General features: G+C 40.7%; 1 protein-coding gene across 6 annotated transcripts in view; it reads right to left on the bottom strand.

Annotated features, from left to right (window-relative positions):
- The window catches only part of SULF1 (sulfatase 1), a 123,089-nt gene extending 106,891 nt beyond the window's left edge, over positions 1 to 16,198 (bottom strand). For 5 of the 6 annotated variants that reach the window (XR_012633024.1, XM_074897681.1, XM_074897684.1 and 2 more), the window contains exon 1: positions 15,987 to 16,198. The gene's annotated coding sequence lies outside the window, so the exon portion shown is untranslated. Of the gene's footprint in view, positions 1 to 14,672; positions 14,766 to 15,986 lie in introns of all 6 variants that reach the window. The other variant, XM_074897682.1, reaches the window with a different exon arrangement.
- Positions 16,199 to 22,746: the final 6,548 nt, after the last annotated feature.

The following is a 22,746-nucleotide window of genomic DNA, read 5'->3' on the forward strand; positions in this document are numbered from 1 at the left end:
TTTCAGCACTTATAATAACAAAATCACTGTGACATCGAAACCTGACTACTCCTTATCGCTTTCTGAACATAAAGAACAATGTCACTACAATTAATGAATCAAAAAGCAAGATGACCTTAATTTAAATGTTTAAGGAGCAATTTAGGAAAGTGAAATACGTGAATGCAAGGAAGGAGGCAGGGAAGATTACCACTTGCTGGAAACTTTGCCTCTCTAATTTTGAGAAACCACAAATTTTTTGAAAAAGAAATTAAAATAATTCTAAGTAATAAATCTTTTGTGTTATCATGTTAATGTCATTGGATTTTTCTTTTTTTTTTTTTTGAGAAATGTGGAACCATTCCACAGACACAGCTGAGCTCTGCCTTCTGTTAAGGGTTACAGCACCATTGAAGTTTGAGCCTCATTTAAACAGTTGTGCTTTCAATTCCCCCTACCTTCTTTTTTCCTTCCAGTGGATTGAAATGTGACCAAATAGCAGCATGACTGTGAATGGAAAAGATAATTCTCACACAACATTCTTCTCTGTGCTTTGGGGAAAACACACACATACAAACATATTTGCTCATGTCTGATTCAAGATGTGAATAAAAAAAGAATAAGGCAAATCTATGAGAAATTTTTCTGAAATTGGAAACACACTTAAAACCTCTCCTATGTATTTGTTTTGTTTAGTCTAATTAAGACTTCTGCTTTATGTTACCACAATAGACACTAAACATTTGCAATATATTTACTGAGGTTAAAGGAATTATGAGATGAATTTGTATCTGTAACACCATTATCCTTAAGCAACGCTGCTTTACTAATCAGTTGGAATTTATTTTTATCAGTCATAAAGGTGACTTGTCAGTCTAACCAGAGACATTTTGCATCTTCAGTACATTGTATAATACAGAATGCTAGTAAATTTTGTTTCTCAGGAAAAAAAAACCCTCTTCTGTTTAAATCTTATATTACCATATTGTATAGCTAGATTAAAGAAGGAGGCAAAAGAACTCATGTATTGGCTGGGAACTATGGTTTGTGCTGCTTCCCTTGTACCTGTGCAATTTGTTATACCAACGGACGTCTTTATTACAAACTGAAAAATGAGCAATTCCTGAAGTAAAATATGTAAAAGAGTGAAAACTAAGCTAAAAATTCTAATGCTAGGGATAGAGGGATTTATATCTGTTGTTGTGCCTACCATGCACACACATACACACGCAGAACAAACATTCACTTCCCTTATTAAAACATGATGGTGGAACTAGTTCTTACTAACACAATTTTTTTCCACGTCCTACTCACAAAATCTAAATTAGATTAGAGTCAAGCTTCAGCTACATTAAGTCTCCTCTTCTAAGGAGATTTTAAAAAAACATATATCTTTTGAGTTTCTCTGGTGATATGAAGGACTGTGAAAGCTCTTAGTTATAAAAGCTATTTTAATCTTTAAAAACTTGGGTCTACTTTCTTCCATTCAGCTTTTGTATTGTATATTGTTAACTTTTCCTGAAGTGTAAAAGCCAGAAAATTGGTATCAGCAGTCTTCCCTTAAAATCACAGTATACAGAATAACACAATGTCAAGACACCAGTAAAACTCAAGGCCCTGATGCATGATTTTGGAAATTAGTACTCAGTTAAATTAAGAAGCTAGTTCTTCCAGCTGTTCCATTTTCTATACCCCCACCTCTGGCCAAGGTAACTGACTTTCTAACAGAGACATCAAAACAGGAGGTCTATCCTGATGGGACAGCTCCCCAGTGCTTCTTGTTTATAGCCTGGCATATTAACTAGCATTTAAAAATGGCTACTTCAATTTACATCAACATTCAGAGCTATGGATTGGAGTGAGGAGATGCTATGGAGTACAATCAGCTTTATTTGCAACGGGACCTCTAATCTCCAGGAGATTAATGGAGCAACAGCTGGGAGGAGTGATTATGAAATCACTACAAGACATCAGAGACCACGGATCACTGCAGAATAAAGATCTGTGTTGAGGCTTCAAGCTGCGAGTGAGGAGTCCAAGACTGCATTTCAGACCTATTGCCATGTTAAGCAAAGAGCAGACCTAACTAGTTAGCAAGGAAGAAACCTCTCTATTCTCAGAGCTTGGGTGTCTAAATTACCCCGCTTAGGAATAGACAACTCATTCTCTTGAGGAGGTTCTAGAGATGCTCAGCCATTATATGGTCAAAGTTCTTGTGTTTGAGAAAGCATTGCCAAAGAAATTAGAAAGATCCTCCAGATGAGAGTGGTCACACACACGTCTGATCTACAGGAGTAGCTTTACCATACAGCTGCAAAGCTGGTGCGGGTCCAATGTTAGATTTATTTGAGAAATGCTGAACCAGTTTCAATGCATCTGTACAAGTGAGTTTGCATTGATTTAAAAAGTCAATAAATGCCATTGTAGATGAGCCATTAGTATCAGAGATATTTACAGGTTTGTGGTGATGACTGCTATCACACATTTGCTACCTATGAGAAGCTACAAGATGATGGATAGTGAAGAAGGTTGGATAAAAACTGAATCAGACCATGCTTGCTAGCAACTCAGTTCAGTGAAAAGATCAAAACTAGCAGGATACTAACTAGGTTTTAAGAAGTAAATGTTATTGAAATTTAGGTTGCTTTGAGTATTTTCAATGTTAAACCTTATAAACAAGTATCAGAAACAAGATTTCTCCTTTACTGAAACCCTATAAAAATTCATGAAATTTCCTTTCTCTATTTATTCACACTATGAAACTCTGACAAAGATAGCTCAGATGTGGACTGTGCTTCAGGAAATATGTATTCCATTCTAAATATTCAAGAACTGTCTGAATGGTGCATGTTGTCACATCACTTGCATAAACAAGTCAGTAGTTGATCTCTTGTCTTACATGCCAAAAAACCTTCTCACTAAAAAAGTGATTCAGATATTTTGCCCCAAAACTATAACAAGAGAAACTAAAATCATGTTCCACAGAATACTAACAGAGGTTGGTAGAAGTGATGTGTTCCCAATTCAATGCTTGCACTGAATTAATTGAATGTTCAGTACCATTCACAAAGTTCTTAAGCTCAGACAGCAGGGAGATTTTTAAGAAGGCAGGTATGAGCAAACTCAGGTAGAAATCAGACAGGCTGACTGAGAAATTAAATTATCCAAAATAACTACTAAACAAGGATGCCTTCGGGTTTTGTATGTTTTAAGTTCATAAATTTCAGCTCTGTTCATTAACTTTTTATATTAAAATAACTTTATAAAGACAATACACACATCAATAAGATATGTGTGTTGAACTCAAGTGAGTTTGTTTTAATTATCAGTTCTACAGTTACAGAGACACGTGAGAACCACTGCTACTGAGAACTGACAATGAAGTTAGAGGAGGAACTTCAAGCAACATAAAGATGAGGGAAGACAACATTGCCAGTGCTGTAGAGAGCAGTAATGAACTGGAAACAATATCACTGATGTTAAGAGATGCAAAATTTTAAACGCTGTTTTCAGGACTTCAGACTATGGGCTGCAGTTGTTTGAAATGGATCTATTTCAGGACTCACAAAGTTCAGTTAAAGTCCTCTCAAACTTCTGAAACGGACAATAAAAATCCATAACTGAAAATAAAGCCTAAACTTGAAATAAAAGTCTTACATGGTTTTAGCTTATATGTTTTAGATAGTAGTCTTCAACACTCTGTTTAGCTGGGCTGCAGAAACCCATTGAATTTGAAAGAGATTCTTTGAAGAAGATCTTCTTAAAGATGTCTATTGTGACAGACCTGGCCAAAACCAGGAAGAGGACCATCCCATGTGAATATATTTTTGAGAAATAATCGTCCTGAAGCTCCCTGTGACTGGAAGAGCTATTTAAAAGTGAGTTAAGAACAACTGCATATATCAGGAACAAATTACAAGCTGGAATGGAGGGATGGAGCACCTGCCATGCATTGAGAACTTGAGTAATTGACTTGCTCAGCTTGGAGATGAGCTGGCTTTGAGTGGACCTCTCGGTGACTGTCCAGTACCTGTAATGAGGTTATAAAGGAGATAGAGCCAGGCTCTGTCAGGATACAGCAGTCCATGTCTGGAGAGTAAGAGATAATGGGCATAAACCGAAAAAAAAGTGAGTCAGACGATACAAATAAAAGCAAGCTTCTTTCCTGTGACAAAGTCAAGTAGCAGAACAAGTTGCCCAAAACACTGCACTTTCCATCTTCTGGGATTTTCAGGATTCAAATGGATAAAGCCCTGAGCAACTGGATCTAATCTCACAGCTGAGCCTAGTTTGAGCAGGACCTGAGACCTCCTGAGGTTTCTTCCAGCCTGAATTTTCCTGTGATCATTCTGTGATTATATGAAATTTTTACTATGTTTGTGAGGAGCCTGGTTGAGAGTGTCTTCTCTTCACAGGAAAGGGTAACTTTCCTTACTCTTGACAGGGGGATAAAGAACTGACTTGAACATCCCTGTTCAGATTATTTATGGAAGAACACAGTGCTAATCATGTGATTGTATTTTGTGGGGAAAGAAGTGACTCGATTAAATTGAGAACTAAACCAAAATGAAATTTGAGGTTAAAGAATGGCTTGTTCTTTCCCTGCACTACACAATCAGCTTTCACACTGCTCTGCACATTGTGGTGTCTCTCATAGCAAAGATCCATGGAGCGCAGTTTGCTGTGGCATAACAAATGGAGACATCCCAAACTGCAAAATTCTGTAACGGGTACTGCTGGGACTGAAGTCAAGAGAGAGCTTCAGACTTAGCTCTTCTCCTCGCAAGAGTATGGTAACTGAAGAACACAACAGCCTTTCCATTAAAAACAAGTGTCCTGAGGACATAGATCCTGTTCTCTGTGAAACTCTTTTACAGGAGACTGTCGAAGTATTTTGAAGGCAGCACAAGGACAGGCAATAGCCCCCTCACTAGGCTGAGAGCATTCTATCTCACTGTGTGTATGCTATAGTAGGCACAAAAAGATGCCCAGATAGATATGGAAAACATGGCAACATTTCTAGGTTTTTGCAGAAGCAATGCTCATAAATTGCAAATGTAGGAATTCTTTACATTTGTTTTTAATGCCAATAAAGAAATTGCTTGGGAGAAACCCATTAACCAAGCAGTGAATTGCCCCTGAGATTAGTTAAACTCTAGCAAGAGGGCTGGCAAAATCATCACTAGCAAAATAGAGCTGGAGACATGAGAAAGGAAGGCTTGACACTTCATCATCATTGCCACAAGCTATTAATTTCTCTCTGATAATCCAGTTTAACAGTTTTGATGCATGAAAGATGAATGACCATAGCAAGAAAAATAAACATGAACTATGGAAAGTTTCTGGTTAAGCTGGAAAGGCTGCAGTCAAGATATTTCCCACTTAACCTTCATCAAGAAAAAGGTCAAAAAAGGCCAATGTGTTTAAGCAGGGCACAGGATAGAACAGTACAAAACTTCCTATGAAAAAGATTAAGTTTACATTCTTTCAGCTTTCATTAAAACTATTTCACATCACTCCACACTTTCATTTAAAACAGTTTCCTGACAGGATTGAATGCAATATCTTACGAAAATCAGAAGATAAAAACGTAAGTGGAAAACAATTTGTGTGCTGTATACAAAATGGGGGAAAATATGAAGGACACATAAGAAACAGGAAAAGAGAAATAGTACCTTTAGCCTTCGCAAATTATATAATACGTGGTGCCCAAGGTAATCTTCCATCCCATGTACTTCCATGTACATGTACTTTAAGCTGAAGAGTTCCCAGGGCATATGTGTCTTTACCAAAGTAAAACTTTGTTTTACATGAGGCTTCTAAGGAAGAAAGAATTTTCTTCCAGCATACAAAAGAGTAAGACTGAAATTAATGTCTCCAGGTATGTCACTTCCAAACTGCTGAGAAAACAGATTAACTCCTCTTTGTCACTGTTACCTCCCCATGTCCGTTACAGCAACTGTAGTTATTGGACAATAGAATTTGATACATGGTAAATGCCCTAGAAATGTTTGATTGTGCAATACCATGCTCAGAATTTCTCCTGGAAGAAATGGTAAGTATACCTTTGAGCAGACTGATATGTGGATGGATCAATAGATATATGCAAGAAGCACACTGAAACATCATTGAGAGAGGGAGAGAATGAGTTTTCTTTCCATCTTTCAGTCATCAGATATGATCTACATTCCTTAGGAGATCTATCAGCCATGATTCAGACTCCTACTCTGTTTTAGAAGTTGCATATTCACCCAGACTCTTTTGTGATGCTTGTATCTAGTGTCAGCACGGGAGTTTATTGCCCACCTGAATTTTCATCCTCCATTGTTCAGTAACATTGTCCCTATTAAGTGTAGATGCCAATGATTCATGATGAAGTGAAGCAAAGAGCTTCTTCAAACAATGAGGGTGGCCCACACAGAGCTTTGAAGATAAGAGCTGAGATGCGGACTCCTCACTTCACACCAGATGTGACTCAGCAAGGTGTCTGGAAGAGAGGGGTGAGGCATTCTTTGAGACCTGCTCTGCCCTGTGTTAGGCTCTCACCTAAACTATTCTCAATCTTTTTCTAAAGATGAGTTGTTTGACTTTAAAAAAAAACCCAGACCCATGAATACATGCATTACTGAGATCAATTCCAAACTGAAAATCCCAGCATGTTCTACTGCAGACAGGTGAAAAGCAGAAGTTCTGGCAGCTATAGGTAGTTGTATAGTAAAAATACTGAGTAGTTCAAATAGCTACAAGATTCAATACACTGATGCTCCACATGTCTGTGTCTCTTTTCCAGAGTCATGGTAGCACTGGTGTCACAGTTCAGTATACAGCTGTATTAGTGCAGCAAATGTAGAATGGCTGAATCAGTGTTGCTCGTGATTTGAACTGTCTCTGACTGAAGGACAAATGTTCTTGTGACAAAATAAAAAAGTTGCTCTGCACTGGATTTTGCACGGGAGTCCTGGTGTGTGCACATGCACTCCATTAGGAATGTGACACAGAGGAGTGAAGGAGACAGGTCACAGCAGCAGCATCACTCATTTCAACTGGAGTTGCTGATGCTCATGTCAATGACCTCAGCAAACAGTGCAGTGTATGTACAGAACAGCTTTATTCAAAGCACCTTTGAACCAGTACCCAAAGGGAGAACCAACAGAAAGTCAGCAGTATGGTAGGTATACTCCTGAGTATGATAGCAGAGCTTGCTCATCACCCAGGGATGCATTCATGTACCTTGGCACATGATTCTCTCCAATAACCCTGTGGGTTTCTGACAATGATGAAGGATTCTTACACAGTGCACAAAAGAAGCAATAAGCAAAGCACTCATGGTCTTCTCACCGCTCATGCTGTCCAGCTGCCATAAAGAGCAGTGAATTCTCCACTTTAGATAAAAGTAGACAGGGTTCCTCAAAATGGACAAGGTCAGGATATGGTTGCACAATGTCATTTATGCAAGACAGTAGGGACCTCAGTTCTAGCTAGCTGCGATGTTCTTTTACCCGTCTTTTCCAGCCCATGCTGGCAACTATTCTTCACTCTGAAGGATTCACAGGATTTGACAGGCTTATTTTTTATGTTAAAGGTACCTGTGGTACCCAAGACCACAAAAAGTATCTGTAAACCAGACCTATTCTTGAGATATAGTCTTGAGATACTGCATGTTGAGGTACTGCATCTCAAACATTGAAGAAGTTGCAGAGGTGCAAAAAAGTACAAAATTTGTGGAGAAGAAAAGTTTGCAGAGCAATTTAGTGAAACAGAAAATCGAACGTGAGCTGCATATGATGGGAAAGACCTAAAGGGACGTACGTGTTCCAATACCTCTTTGCAGCTGCTCATTGTTTCTATGTTGAACTATTATTTTTTTGAGAAGCTGAGTGATCCCTGACCATGCAATCCTCAAAGTCTCTTCATTTTACCATTCCTCATTTCAGAGGACCCATGCTTTAGAGGAGTTCTCCACACCAAGCAAAGGAAACCAAGAAACTAACTCAGCGGTCTTTTGCACATAGGGGTTGAGTTGCAGAGCAGTAGAGCACAGGAATGTGAGCCTATATACCAGCAGTGGACTGACATTTCCAGTAAGATAAGAAATGCTGACCCTCTACCAATGTAGAGATAAAATAATCTACTGGGAAGCCTGGCAGATAAACTTGGGTTAACTTCAGAACATTTTTATTAGCCCAACTATGCTAACAGTCTCCCTAACTCCTACACAAAGGTGGCCAAGCAGAGAGTATTACAGTCCTAGTTCATAAATTGGCTCTAGATGTAAAATAGATCACAACAACATAAATTCACATGTTCTTTACTAGGGACACATTCAGGAATTCAGGTATTACAGCTATTCTCTTCAATAAAATAGTGGGGAATGACACCAAGGGAATCTCTGCTAAAAATTACTACAAAGGTTGGCTTAATGCTTACTTCTTTATTTCTACCAAGATACCATAACCCAAATATTATTCTAAAATCTCCTGTTAGTATTCTTGCAGTCCGTGGAAAAAGTGATAGCTAAAAGGTATCCTGTGCTGATTTTACAGTGTGTTAAGTTTATTATTGCAGTATTGTTCTCTAATTTGTGACTGGCATGCCCCGAGGCAGACAAGTCAGTGGTAGATAATCCTCAAAAGATTTAGTATAGCTAAATCCAGAAACACGGGTACTGAATCTTATACAATTCTGTCTTTCTTCCATTCTTTGTCCAACATCATACCCCTGTAAGATCATCCATTATTCCTCACTCTACTTTTAGTGCCTTGCAGGCACCAATAACACTTCTGATTCCCCTAAGCTTTATCCACCTCACAGGCCTTTGAGACATTCCTTCAAGTGACAACAGTGGGTGATTTTTAAAACATTTTCCTGTGACTTACGTAATTTACAAAGAAAAAGCTACACATTTTTCTTGTCAGCATAACCCAGCACTGAAATGGATGACACTTTGGAGAAGTACAGTGTTCCATTTCTATAGTCAGCACCACAATCACATTTAATCTAAAATGAGCATCCTAGTCTCCTCAAGTGAATCACAGTTCCTGCTGTTCAAATGAAGGACCTGCTTCATGCTTTCTTCTGTGCAAAGTATAGGAGACACCTTAAAGAGCTGTGTAGGAATTACATCACAGCTGTTCAAATACACACTGTGTTTATCCATAGCATTGCTCATCTGTGGGCCAACCAAGAAACTCAAAGCGATATCAAGTGCCTTCAGCTTAAGCTTCTTAGCAATCCTTGTAAAGCAAGTGGGTAAGATCCATCCCTACATGTGCAACTGAAAGACAAAGGTGCCTTTGAAGGTTTCCAAGAGGAAATCCTGCCTGCCTAACTGCAATACCTGGAAGACTTCAGAGGGACTCTTCATTGATCTGAGAGAACATGCCTTTAGGTAGCTGCTTTATATATATTTAAAATCCAGGGGCACCTCAAGTGCCTTGGCTATGAAAACTGGATCCTACCCTCCGAATCTCATTCAGCAGCAACTCAGCAGGCATTTGTGTTTGTTTTCTCTTTTCTCCATACATGTCTTATTAGCCTCTCTCCAAAGCCTATTTGTTGATTTAAAAAGTCAGAAACAGTAAGCAGGGCCTTTCCATAGCCTGAGTGACACTGCAGCAGTCCTCTCCGTTAAAAAAGGATAGGCTTTCATTAAAAGTGTACATTTAGCCTTCAGCTCATGGTGACACTGGCACAGTCACACGTCTGTTATCAAACCTTCTCCTGTAGACACACACAGTGCCCCAGTTTGCAGGGTGATGTGTCACCACCAGGTAGCTGAATGGTCTTAGAGCTCACACTTTCCTAAAGGGGTGGTCACGTTTCTCCCTCTCACCCTAAGTCACCAGCTCCAGCTGCTTCCTCCCTTGCACTGTGGACCCTCTGTCCACTTGCTGAGCTGAACCACCTCACTAGGCAGGCAGCCAGCACAGCTTCCCACTGCTCTGGTGAGCTCATTCAGCATGCCAGGAGGTGAGCCAAGAGCCAAACCTGGCACGAGGGAGGAGATGGGAACACAGTGGCGGGGGCAGAGGATGGGAGGATCAAGGATGTGGTTCTCCAGGGCAGCAAGCTATTCCACTGGCTGAGAGCAGTAAAGGAACTTCACCCTCTGTTGCAGTAAAACCTCTTTAACAAAATGGGAGTTGTCAGATGAATGATCAGAAATTTTGGGGGAGTTCATTATGGTAAAAGTCAGAAAAAATTGGTTTTTTCATTGTCAGGTATGACATACACAAACCCACCTTATTCGCAAAATCTGCATGCATTTACACAGTAAGATTTGGGATTTCTGTTAGTTACCTTCACGCTTCTGGAGCTGCATGCAAGTCATTTCCTCAGAAACCAGGAGTATTAAGTTTAAAAAAACAGAAGGGAGAGATTTGAACTTCTCACGTTATATCTTGACTCCAACACTTGAAGCTTTACAAAGGAGGCTAAATATCATGAGACTACTGATAAAAGTCAGGAGAGTTGGCAGTTCTGCAGACATTTATGGGCTTGGTAACACATCTTTCTGTTTTTTAAGTGAAAACAGACAAAACAGTGCACATGCTAGAATAATGAACATCTTGGCACATTGCAATTACAATACTGGAACAGACCACTGTTCTGTTTTTATGGATGCTTTTGAGAAAAACAATCCCTATGTTCAGCTCCCTGTTACATTTATTCTCCAGAACTCTAATGCCAAAGGCTTCCCCATCTTCTCTGTGGACTTTCCAAACAGAATTCACCTTCTGTGAAGCAGCACAAAAATACAGCTGCTGTAGAGCAGCTCCTCTGCTTGCTAAAATGGATTAGAGTCACATCATAGAGAAAGGGCAATATGCAGTGCCATAATTACACTTAGACAGCATCAGGAGAGATTTTTTCAGAACATAAAATGATTGACTTGCATGTTTTGCTTCTGTTTGGAAACTCCATGAAGTATTCTGTGGATAATCTAGCACTGATCTACAGTTTGGATTTCCATAGCATAGTACCACATCTAGAAATCTTCCAGAATATATTAGTGGTATCGTCACACTAGCCTGTGATAAAATTGATAAAAAGGAGTATTTTTTGTCTGGAGTTCCAGCAATATTATCAACTTTGCAGGGAACTAAAAAAATTACAATGTAGAATTATAGTCAATTAAGTTTTGTTATAAAATAAATCTAAACAAAATTTTAAGGAAGTCATGAGAAAATCTTGGGTGAAAAGGTCAACTATTACAAAAAACTTTCGCTGTAACCAAATCACCAGTGATGGTTAAAGCTGGGAAGACTCAGAGCTCCAGGATTAATAGAGCACACACAGTAACAAAGGCTTATCAAACCTTTTAAGCAGATTCTGAAAGTGGGAATTAAAGTTCTGGGAAATCACTGATACCAAATCTGCTGTGTGCAATGCATAAACCAGAAGATGAAACAACTATTACTTCTCTCAGAAAAGTCTTAAAACATCAAAAATTAAAAACTAATTAATCTCACCAATTAATACATTTTGAGCATGGACAAGCAATACTAAACCAAAGATTTTATAGGGGAACTCAAAAGGAGTCTACTGACTGATCTGAAATATGCTAAAATAATTCAGCTAAAAAGTATCTGGTTTGGTAATTCCTAGATTACTGTGTTGCATTCTGAGGTGACACTGGTGAAGGCCTTGAGACTTTCCACTTTAGAGTGTCCTCTACAAGCACACGACAGCGTTGAACGTGCACTGCTTGGTAAGAACAACAGTAGAGTTACTGTGTTCTGATCACATGGAAATGGTGAATTAGTGTTGGAGCAAGAAAAGTGAAAGACAAAAAAAGAGAGGGGGCAGGAAGGAATATTATGTTGCTGATCCAGCTGGGAAGGCAGAATGATGATTTAGGACCTGTTAAAGGGAGAAGCAGTCTGACTTGCTGCCACTACTGGGGCACAGCAAAGGGGACGGTATCACGTCCCACTCCCTTCTCCCATTGCTTTCCATACGTGTTAGCTGCGTAGAGACAAGGTAACTGCAGTGCAGGGACAGCCACAACTAAACGGATTATTCACTATGTACACACAACCCGTCTTACAGCAACTCTACCTGTGATGGAGATGTTAGGAAAATCTGGTATGAGAAAGACAACTGCTGGGTGACACATGTGTCACATAGCTCTCTTGTGAGCTGTGCTATTCAGTGCCTTCTAATTTAATATCCTCAACATCTCCTAAGACAGCAGTTAAAATTTAAACAGGCATTCTAAAAACACACTCTTGATCCCATTATTGGTGTCGTGGATGGGATTACAATGAGGGTGGTAATGGTGGAAATTTTTTAGGAGAGATCTAGTATCAACAGCAGGAGTGGCCACTAATTGGATTCCTTCTGTGTCACCGCAGAGTTGTCACGGGACCCTCGTTCTCTGTTGAACACTGCAGTTCTTAAGGCACTCAGAAAGGAGCTTTCTCAATTGTTATCGCATCAGTCTGCCTTCCCACTCAAACACAAATCCCCCAAAGCCCTTTCTAAAGCTAAGGAAATCATGGAACCCACGACTCCCATGACATCTGCGACAAGTGTCCAGGCTCGCCAGGGTAAGAATGAGTCCTGACATTACACGAGGCTCGAACTCCTGATCCTGCATGAACAAACATATAGCATTGAGTGCAGCATGTAAGTTAAACAAAGCTAGATAATAAACTGCAAACTGTCAAAATAGTCTGCAATAAAGTGATCCAGTCAGAACAGAATTTGCAAATCTTACAAAATATTTTTTTCCATAGCTGTCTAACTTCCACTGAGTGTGGGTTCTATAATGGCTTCCACATTTGGAAACACTGTCCCCAGCATCACAACATTTTTAATGAACTACTTTTAGAACTGTCCAGTGCCTGACTGGAATGAGAGCTGTTACAATAATTTTCACACTGATATCTGCCATCTCTAGGATACTTCTGGATTCCTGCATGCATTTTTCTTCCCTAATGACCTCTCATTTAGCCTACTTTTTAAAGATGTATTTACATGCCGTTTGGAAATTCACCAAGGGCTTTTTTTTTTGCAATGTGAAATTACACCAGTCATAATTTTTTTTTTTTTCTTCTGAAATGGAGGAAAAAAAATCAATGAAAGGCCAAGGAGATATGCCAAGCAGCAGAAATTGAAGTTACATATTATGATGGAACAAGCTCACCCACCTCGATTATAAAGTGCTAAGAAGAGGAAGCCCCTGACAAGCAATAAACTGACACATAATTAAGACAATTCAGGGCAGAATACATTCTGTCTGGAAAACATTTTCCTGGGCTATGTCTCACTGCTCGGTGAAGCAGGGAGAGAAAAAAAAAAAAAAAAAAGGTGGCACTTTGAAAACAACTCTATGCAGACAATCACTATACCACCTAGTCTTCACTAGCTGCAGGAAAAAGAAACCCACCAGCTTTTGTGCAGCGCAGATTCTCTCACATCACAAACACAGTTGATAGTACAGACATGCCTGGTATGTTCAGCATTCCATATCAAGCAAAGATGAATTAACCGCAACAAAAATGTATTACAGCTTTCATACAGCATTTTATGGATCTTTTTGTACCTCTGGAATTTTTCACCTTGAGTGTATTGTGGATTTACTGATCTCAGATCTTTCCTCAGATTATTTTTATCTCACTGTGAGGAACATCTTTGTGAGTTCTGAACACTTTTACAGCTGCTGGGATGCTAATGGGAACTTCATGTGTGTACCCAGTACAAGTGCTCTCAGGGAAAAAAAAGCCAATGTCAAAGGAAGGTATGTAGAAGTCACCATAAATATGTCTTTGAATGTTTACCATCTGGAACAGTAGATTACATTTTGACAAGAAGCTGGACTGCCCCGTGGGCATTGTCTTTTAAACAGCCCCATCATTATAAAGGAAGGAAAAACATGATTTGCTGTTTCTAGTTTCTCAGCAAGATTTTCTGGCAGTGCTAGAGAAACTAGTTTTTTTCCTAGTAAAACAAGCTGGGCATGTGTAGTTAGCTATGCACTTTCTTGAAAAATGTGTTTTCTTATAGATCATCTGATCCGTGATCTGACAATACCCACAGAGAGGGATGCGTTTCAGTTAGGCTGTGACAGCAGCAGACTGTGCAATTCATAGTGCTGCACCTTAGCTTTGCTGGAAGACTAAACCTCTCTGCAACAAAACTGTCTTATTGGGCTTCTCAGAGGACACCCTGGGAAGAGGGAAGAGCAGAAATCCAATATACAAGGCTTTAACATAGAGTCATAGTGATGTTTTCCTTTGGTTTTGTTTTTCTTTTTTAAGCCTGTAGAAGTTTCCATTACTTCTGACAATGAGAAAGAGTGGACTGAGAGAAAAATCAAAATAGTCAAATTTTGTCACATATGTCCCAGTCTGGTCATGCAGTGGTATTAGGGATTTAGCTAATTCTCTGTTTCAAATTGCTGTGGGTCACTTCTGAGGACACATTCTTACTGAAGAGTGTGTTTGAAAAAACAAGTTGAGAACAACCTGTAAAGGGGCCAAATAGCCTGCTCAAAAAGAAAGAGTTAACAAAAAAAGTTGCTTTGAGGCAAAAATATATGTGCGGCCTGAAACATAGGTTTATGGGCATCGTTACACAGTTAAATGCCAAAATCACAAAGCACCAGCTATAAATCCCCTTGCTCAGCCTACTAAACAGATCTTATTTCAGAAAACATTATATTCACTATTATTTATAGAATATCTCACCTGTAAAGGGTGAGGACAGTGTTAGATTTCTTTCACAAGTAGGAGGCCAATAATTCGTAAGCACCACAGGTATGTGAGAGTTAGTGTGAAGATCTGTTATAGTGCGAAAGAAACAAATCGTTTTGTAACTCTGCACAGGAAGACAGTATATATATATACATACAATAAATATTTTTTTTTCTTTAATAAAAGGAAAATAACCCATCCTCCAGTTTCTTCATCTGGATCATTTAGAGTAAGACAATGAGAACATCTAAATTCTCTGATGAGCTAACGTACTGTAATTAGTGATAACATTTGATTTCTTAGTTAATTTGTTGAGCTTCCCACGCTCGAGACATCAATGAAGTTAATAGCAGAATTAAATGAAAATTATATCAGACTACTTTCATAACTAATTTCTAATTACATTTCTGCCTCCCTTCCTTCCTAAACATAAATTTTTGCTTACTTTTAATTAACACTTCAGATCGCTAGTTTAGAATCTATAAATAAAGCGAGACTTTAATGATCCATTATAGTGATGCTACTTAGTTTTCAATGACTTGTAAAACTTTCACAAACAGATCTGCAAATGAATTACATCCATCTGCTCTGCTGCAGCTGCAAGAGCAGCACTACATTGTACCCTGCCTTTCCCCACTTTCCTGATTTTCTCTTAACTCTAAGCCCATGTGTAAGCCAAACCATCTCGATACCGAGCAGCAGCAGCCCAGCCAGGTCTCTATAAAGGAGTCTTCAAACTTTACAGACATCTCAGCTGCACTTTCAAACCACTCTGGTTTGCCTCCCAGCTGAGCCCCAGACAGGCTGCACGCTGCTCAAGCATCCTCCTCAGAACCTGGGAAATAGTCCGCCGCGGTTCCTTCCCGCTCCCGACCACGCCGTTTGGACGGATCTAGAGGAACACGGAGGCTTTTATACAGCAACAAGCGGTAGCCGGCTGCCGCTTCCCCGGGACCGGCGGGCTCGGCGCGGCACGTGTGTGCGGGAGGGGAGAGCGGTGCCTGCGAGAGGGCGAGCGGGGCAGCCGCCCTGCCAAGAGACACCGCTCCGGAAGGGGTTTTCTCATCCACACCTTCAAAAGCGTCACCTTGGCTGCGTTAGGAGTGTTAGCTCCGTGAAGACAGCCAAGCATCAGACTGCGCTCGCTGTTATCTGTCAGCCGTACAATAGCAGCATTGATAAGGCAGCAGCAACTGGCTTTGACAAGTGTGCTGTGCTAGCATTCCTCGGAAAACCGTGAAGGAAAAAAAAAAAAAAAAAAGGAAGAAAAAAAAAAAAAAAAGAGGCATGAGGTGCCTTTTACTTTACCTGAACAAAATGTGGGGTTTTATTTTTCCCTCTGAGCTGCTGGAAACGATTCCTCCCTCTTCTCCCCCAAAGCTAGGTAGTTCTTCTTTTGCTTGCAGCTCACACTTGGGGAAGACCACACAGCTCCAGCAAGGCTGCCTCTCTCCCCTAATCCCCACTCGAGTGTGATGACACACACTAACCCCAACCATCTGTTGAAACACGTCCTCAAGCACTCAGCACAGTGGTGTGTCAAGACGGGCTGCCCAATCCAATCGCTGGGGCTGGGTGGCTCTTAAGGAGCTGGAGGCAGAGACAAGGGCAGAAACTATAGGGCTGAGAACTCTTTAGCAAAGTAACCTGAGATTTTGCGAAAGGGCTGCTATTGAAAAAAAGAGCAGAAGGGGGAGGTACTAGCGGGAAGGTAGAGGGAGTGGATTAGTCTGGTGGCCAGTTGTGTTACTTCTCACAACTCCTTGTATTCCCAAGGGACCACTGGGACCCCCTCACAGTGGGATGCACAGAAGCACAAGAGCAACACTAAAATCTTATTTTATGGCGGGTCTATTGAGGGCAATCTCCTCCGAGAGACGCTTTTCTAAAAGAGTTAAAAGATGCAGTTTGGGATCCTGATAAAGCGCTGATGTGGGAGTCGCTTGCACTGCAACGTGACATTTGCGTCCCGAAACGCCCACTCCTCGCCCTGCCGCGGTTCCCCCGCGGCTGCCTCCAGCCTGCCCGGGGGAACGGCGGAGAGAGGCAGCGGGGAGACCGGGGGCCGAGGCGGGAGGAGAGGGGAGCTCCAAGGGCAAATGTATCTGCTTCGGCACAGATATCTGCGGGTCCTTCCCAGGCGCCGGCGCTTCCCCGGCCTCGCTGGCGGTGGCCGGGCGTGCCCAGCTCCAGGCTCGCCGCCCGCGCCGTGGCCGCTGCAGCCGCTCCGCCACCGCGGCGTTGCTGTGACAGCTCCGGCCGCCGCGCCGCGCCCCGGGCCCGCACCGGCCTCCCCGCACCGGCCCCGCCCCGGGCTCCCCGCCCCGGGCTCCCCGCCGAGTCCCCGCTCCGCCTCCCCCCCCTTCCCCGCCGCCCCGGGAGCGGGTGCCACCAGCCTGTTGCCTCCCCCCTTCCCCTCCGGCAGGCCGCGGCCCCCCGGACCCTCCGGTGGGATGCAGCCCAAGAGTGTAAGGCTCGCGGTCCTTCCCCTCGGAACACCCCCCACACCCCCCGCCCCCCGCTCCACATGGGGGCTCCGGGGTGTGCCTCGCCAGGTCTGGACCGTGTCTAGTCTGTACCTCAGTTTCTCTCGGCCACAAAGCAAGCATTATCACACCTTCCTCCCTCTCAGGGACGCTGCCAGGAAAAATACACTAATTTACAGAAGATGGCCGGGAAGGAGAGATAAGGGACGCAGAAAAGCTGCTAAGTGCCAAAGAAAGAGTTCTTTCCTTTCCCCTCCCTGTAATAGGATAGTGTGGAAGAGAAACTTAAAATCTCAGGGGTTTTTACCTCATTACCAAGTGCCTGACCTGACACTTGCATTAAATCTACATTTCACATTATGACAGATGTTGTGCTTTCTTTGAACTGAAAGGGAGGAACGTCGTTTTGGCACTCTGAAAGTGTTAACATCCAGCTTGAAGAAAGTTTTGCAATTGCGAAAAGACACACTCTACCCAGCTATATGAAAGCCATATGAGAGTCTTGAAATGTTGATTTGGCTTACTTGTTCTTTAATATCTTATGCAAGGATATTTCTGAATCACTAGTGGCAAAGTGAGTACTTAATAAAAAGTGAGATTAAAGAGCTGTGGTTCGTGCCCAGTTAGCTGTTATCAAAGCTGACCTGGAGAAGAAAGGATAAAGAAGAAGATAGTGTAGTCTCAAGTGCATTTGCTCAAAATTCTTCCCAAAAGTGATGATACGGTGTGTCTGTTTTAGCCTATTAATCTGAAACTGCTTTCACAGATGTTGGGTATTCACTAAAACGCTACTCCCGAATCTGCTAATTCCAGATAAATAAATAACTAACTAAACAATATTTTTGACAATAATATGTGGTGAAGTAGGGATGCAACTACTGTCCCTGGGGGATTGTAACATTCTTAACATTGCCAATTATGTCTTCAGGGCAAGGGTTTGGTTTGATTAGGTTTTATTCTTGCAGATTGTGGTCTGTAAACAGGCTGGATAACCTTACACACTTGGAAAGCCCTGAAGACATTATTAATCTCATACTCATTTTCTTTAGCTATACTTCTTACAAGCATTGTATTAGTAACACTGCATTAAAAATGTATAGTGATCAGAGATGTGGAATATCAAAAAGCCAAAAAAATTGTGCTGTATCATCCATGAGTACTGACTCATTGTCTAAATTGCAGCTCAGCTCATGACTGCTCTATTTGATATTAGTCAGATGAGATGTACTCTGCAAGGTTCATCCTCTAGATACTTCTAACCAACATGAATGACAGTTATGTGCAGTACAATTATTTTGTGTTGTGCGTATGCTTACACAATACTGTGTATTATATCCATGTATAAATGTACATAAACAAGATACTGAGCATTCATATGATGTACAGGCCCAGTTCTGTTACTTTTTATGCCTGCATAAGTCAGAGATGTCTCTGCTGACGACTGTCAAGTCACAATAATGTAAAACTGACATAGTTAAAAGGACCCCTAATTGTGTGTTTTCTACACAGAGACACATGCACACACACACTTGTATTCAAAGACTCTTCAACAACTTGAAATACAAACTTTCATCTCCAAAACCAGTGTTAGCAATAGCCCTCAAACATTGCACATGATCATGTTTTCACATAAAAGCTACTGCTGATGTTGTGGGATGACCTAACCGCTACTCTTATGGCTACAGCCAGATTTAGTTTGCTGTGACAGTTTATAACAGACTTTTCCACTGCTTCTCCTCTATCCAGACTGCCATCTGCAAAGAGTTTAGGTTTTAAAGGCTGAAATGAAAGCTGCACTGGAAGAGCTGTACCTGAAATACTGTTAAAATAATGCATCATAAAACAGGTTCTCAAGTTGACTCTCAAATCCGTGAACTCCTGCTAAGGTTATACTGACCCCACTCAGGTAAGTCTTGTAACAAAGTGAATAATGCTTTATGCAAGTAACTCAAGACAATCCTAATATGCAAGATTAATTGTAGGTAATTGTGACACCGAGAAATAGTCACTCCTGTTTTGTTTCCACAGTTAACATGTCCCTTACTTATTAGCTCCAATTAGTTTCCATGGTAGCCAGCAGCGACTTTAAGCCAGGGCACTGAGCTTCACTCAGCATTGCCTAGACTAAACTTCACCTTTCCCCCAGTACAGATGGCCTTGGCAGTTTTTTGTGTCTGTATGGACATATGTACACATTCACACACATGCACTTCTGCTCAAGAACCTCATGTAATTCTCAGCTCCGTCATTTTCAGCTCTCAAAAGTAATTAAAGGGGATTTTTAATGGTTCCTGTAGCAATATCAGTCTATCTCCTGCCAATATGAACAGAATCTGCTTTTTTATTTCCTTGCATCATTATAAATGTACCCTGGATTCAATTAGTTTTGAAGAGTTTATATAGGAACAGGAGAGGTTCTATAACACAACCATAAATCCACAGACAAATCCATGGTCAAATTCTAGCCTAAAATGTACACATGCAGAGGCTCATGTTGAGCCTGGGTGATATATTGATTATTTAATATTGAACCAAATAACAGTTTCAAAGAAGCATAGAAAGATATGCTTCTTCATAAGGATCAGAGTAAAGACTTGGAACTCCTTGATGCAGGATGCAGTGGATGAAAAAATGACATGTATTCAAGTGTTTGGGCAAGTTTGTCGAAAAAAATATTTACTCATAGCAATTGAATACAAATACAGAACTTCTGATACAGGGAATCCCTGAACTATCTGGAAAGGATCCCGGACAAGTATCATTCTGTGCTTGTCCTATTCTTACACTTTGCCCCAAGCACCTACTATTTTCCACTACTGGAGGGTGCCAAGCCTAATGTACTCATGATTTAGAGTGGTACAGCTGTTCTTTCTTTCTTAAAGAATTTAACCGTTGGTAGTTTTTGGGCCTCATCGTGGGCAGTATAAGAGAGATGAATTCCTTTCAAGAACTTTAGCCAAGATTTTTAAAGGTTGGCTCATAAATCCGTATTCAGGAATCTAAGTAAAAATGGTCTGATCAAAAGTATTGAGTATATAGCTGCTGCTACTGAAATCAGCAGTTAATTTTACTTTTTTCCATATGTAGGCATTCCAAAGTCAAACAAGGGCTCATGTAAAATTTGGGTGCTAAATCCTGAACTATATTCTGTGCAAAACTCTGTTCAGCTGTTTCCTAACCTGGAGTCACCTAAATTCCACAGACACATGTTCTTTTAAAAGTGTTCCCCTGGTACCTCTGTGCATTCCCCCATGCTGAAAGCCCATGCCCAAGGCCAAGCAAGATTCAGGAGTCAGGCATTCCTTCACTTCAGTCCTCTGAATTGCTTCATTTGGCTCTCAGAGTGCACCTACCAAACTTGGAGAGATTTGAGTGGCACAGTTAAAGATGAGCTCTTCTAAAACCTGACCAGAGGAAGAAGAAATCGATATCTTCTAGGACACTCAACCAAATACCCACTGAGGTAGCTTTCTCCTCACTGCGCCTATTCAAACCCATTCATTTGAACATAATATTCCAACAACGATTATTCTGTGTAAAAATACAATAAGGTTAATGTGCAAAAAATACTGAAAGATTCAGTGAGTTACATACAGTGTAAGTACAGGAAAATTCAGGATTTTGTGTCCTAGAAGCATGGATGCTATTGCAGGTGTCCCAGAACAATTTCCATATTTTCTGGGGTAATGTATAGGGGCATATGCATGTACTCTCTCAGCATGAATCCATGCATAAGCTAGGTGCAAAAAGACTGCTTTAGAAATGCATTAAGGGTGCAGTTCCAGACTCACAATTACCTGCCTGCGCATAGCTGTTGTGGGGTGGAACAATCTAGCTTTCAATTTTAAAGGAAGCTCTTGTACCCTCCTCCATCTTCCCTGCAACAGAATCAGATAGTATGGAAGTTATATCCAACTACAATTTATCTCAGGTCTGCAATGCTAAAAATAGTTCCCCTGAGGGGTAACTAGAACAGAGGATAGAGTACAGGTGAGACAGACAAAAGTTCATAATTGACTGACATAATTGACATCACAGGGCTTTACAATTTGTCAGATTGTTGTCATCACTATCACTTGCCCCCAGAAGAAGGTTAATGGTTGCAATGATTGTCAGTCCCAAATTTATGTTGCTTCACTTGCATCCCTTCCCAAAATACTCATTCTCCCCAGTTACTGTTTCTTCTAAGATATCTCCCTTATTAGTAGTTGCATAGTAATTCAATACCAAGCAAGGCCACTGCAATAATGACAAAAAGACATTTCTTTTTATCATCTAACAAGCAGGAGAGCTTGTTAGATTTGTCATAGCTAAACTTTTTTTTTTTTTTTTTAAATATCTCAAAATAAAAAGAAGAAATACCACAACAAATGAAAACTCTATGTATTGGTCACGTCATGCTTAGGGAAAAAGATAACAAAGCCAGCAAAAGTTTTTCCAAGCTAGACCCTAATATGAGGATTTAATGCACTCAGAAGCTGGGGTTCTTCCCTTCTCAGCTGCCAGTTGGCCAAGAGTTCCAGCTCCAGCACAGTAAACAAGTGATCAGTGAGTCTGGGCAGAGCTCAACACACCAGACAGTTGGAAATAGGGGCAAATAAAGGCAGGAAAATCAACAGACTTAACCAGTCAGCACAAGATAGGTGATCCCATGCTCAGCAGTAGGGAAAGTGCTAAGGGGAGAGTATATATGGAGCCTATAAGGCTTTAAAGTGTGAGAACTCAGCGAGCAATGTGCTCTCAGAACTTGTGCTGACTTCACATTTTTGGACAGTGTTCAATTTCATTACTGAAAAAATTTGAGGTAAACCATCCAATACTTAACAAAAATTGAAAAAATGCCAAAAATTTAGAAGCCAGAATGTCTCATAGCTTTTAATGCTAATTATTAGTAAACTGATGACCAATGGTCATCTTTAAGTCCCTCCCTCTTACATAATTCACATTACTCACAACTTTCAGCCTGAAAAAAATTGCAATGATAAAGAATGAAGGACTTGAATGAGTCCTAGGTTAAACTAATCAAAATCAGCAGAATTTTAATTATGAAGGTTCAATCTTACCATTTCACCCTTTGAGTATGTCTCTAATATTACACATAGTCAAGGTACTACTTGCCTAAAAAACCAAATATGTTCATGATGTTGTTCTGGACAGAGCGTGGGAATACACATAGTTTAACATACAGATTCATTTTTTCCTAGAGAGTCAAGGAAGCAACAGCCCCTGTAGCCCTCTTATTTTTATAAGAAAGCATCAGCAAATCCCATAACACTTTAGGAAAATATTTCATTTAACCCCTTTGCAATCTCATCTCAGACATAACGATGAGAATATTTGAGAGCAGAAAGACCAAACGTGTTGCAGGACCTCTGTATAGCAAATTTTATATGATAGCAGGGACCTTTCAGTCTCACTTCTTCTGTTCTCACTGAGTAAACAGGCCAATATGCTGAGCTTGCCTCATATATAATTAACTTCAGAGTTGCACCTGCTAAGACAATTAACCTCAAGGGAATTGGCACCTAACGTAAGCACCTACAAGTAGACGGGTAGGCTAATGCAGCCATAATAACTGGCAG

The sequence above is a fragment of the Athene noctua genome, chromosome 2, assembly GCF_965140245.1.
Source record: "Athene noctua chromosome 2, bAthNoc1.hap1.1, whole genome shotgun sequence".
In the NCBI taxonomy this organism is placed as follows: domain Eukaryota; kingdom Metazoa; phylum Chordata; class Aves; order Strigiformes; family Strigidae; genus Athene; species Athene noctua.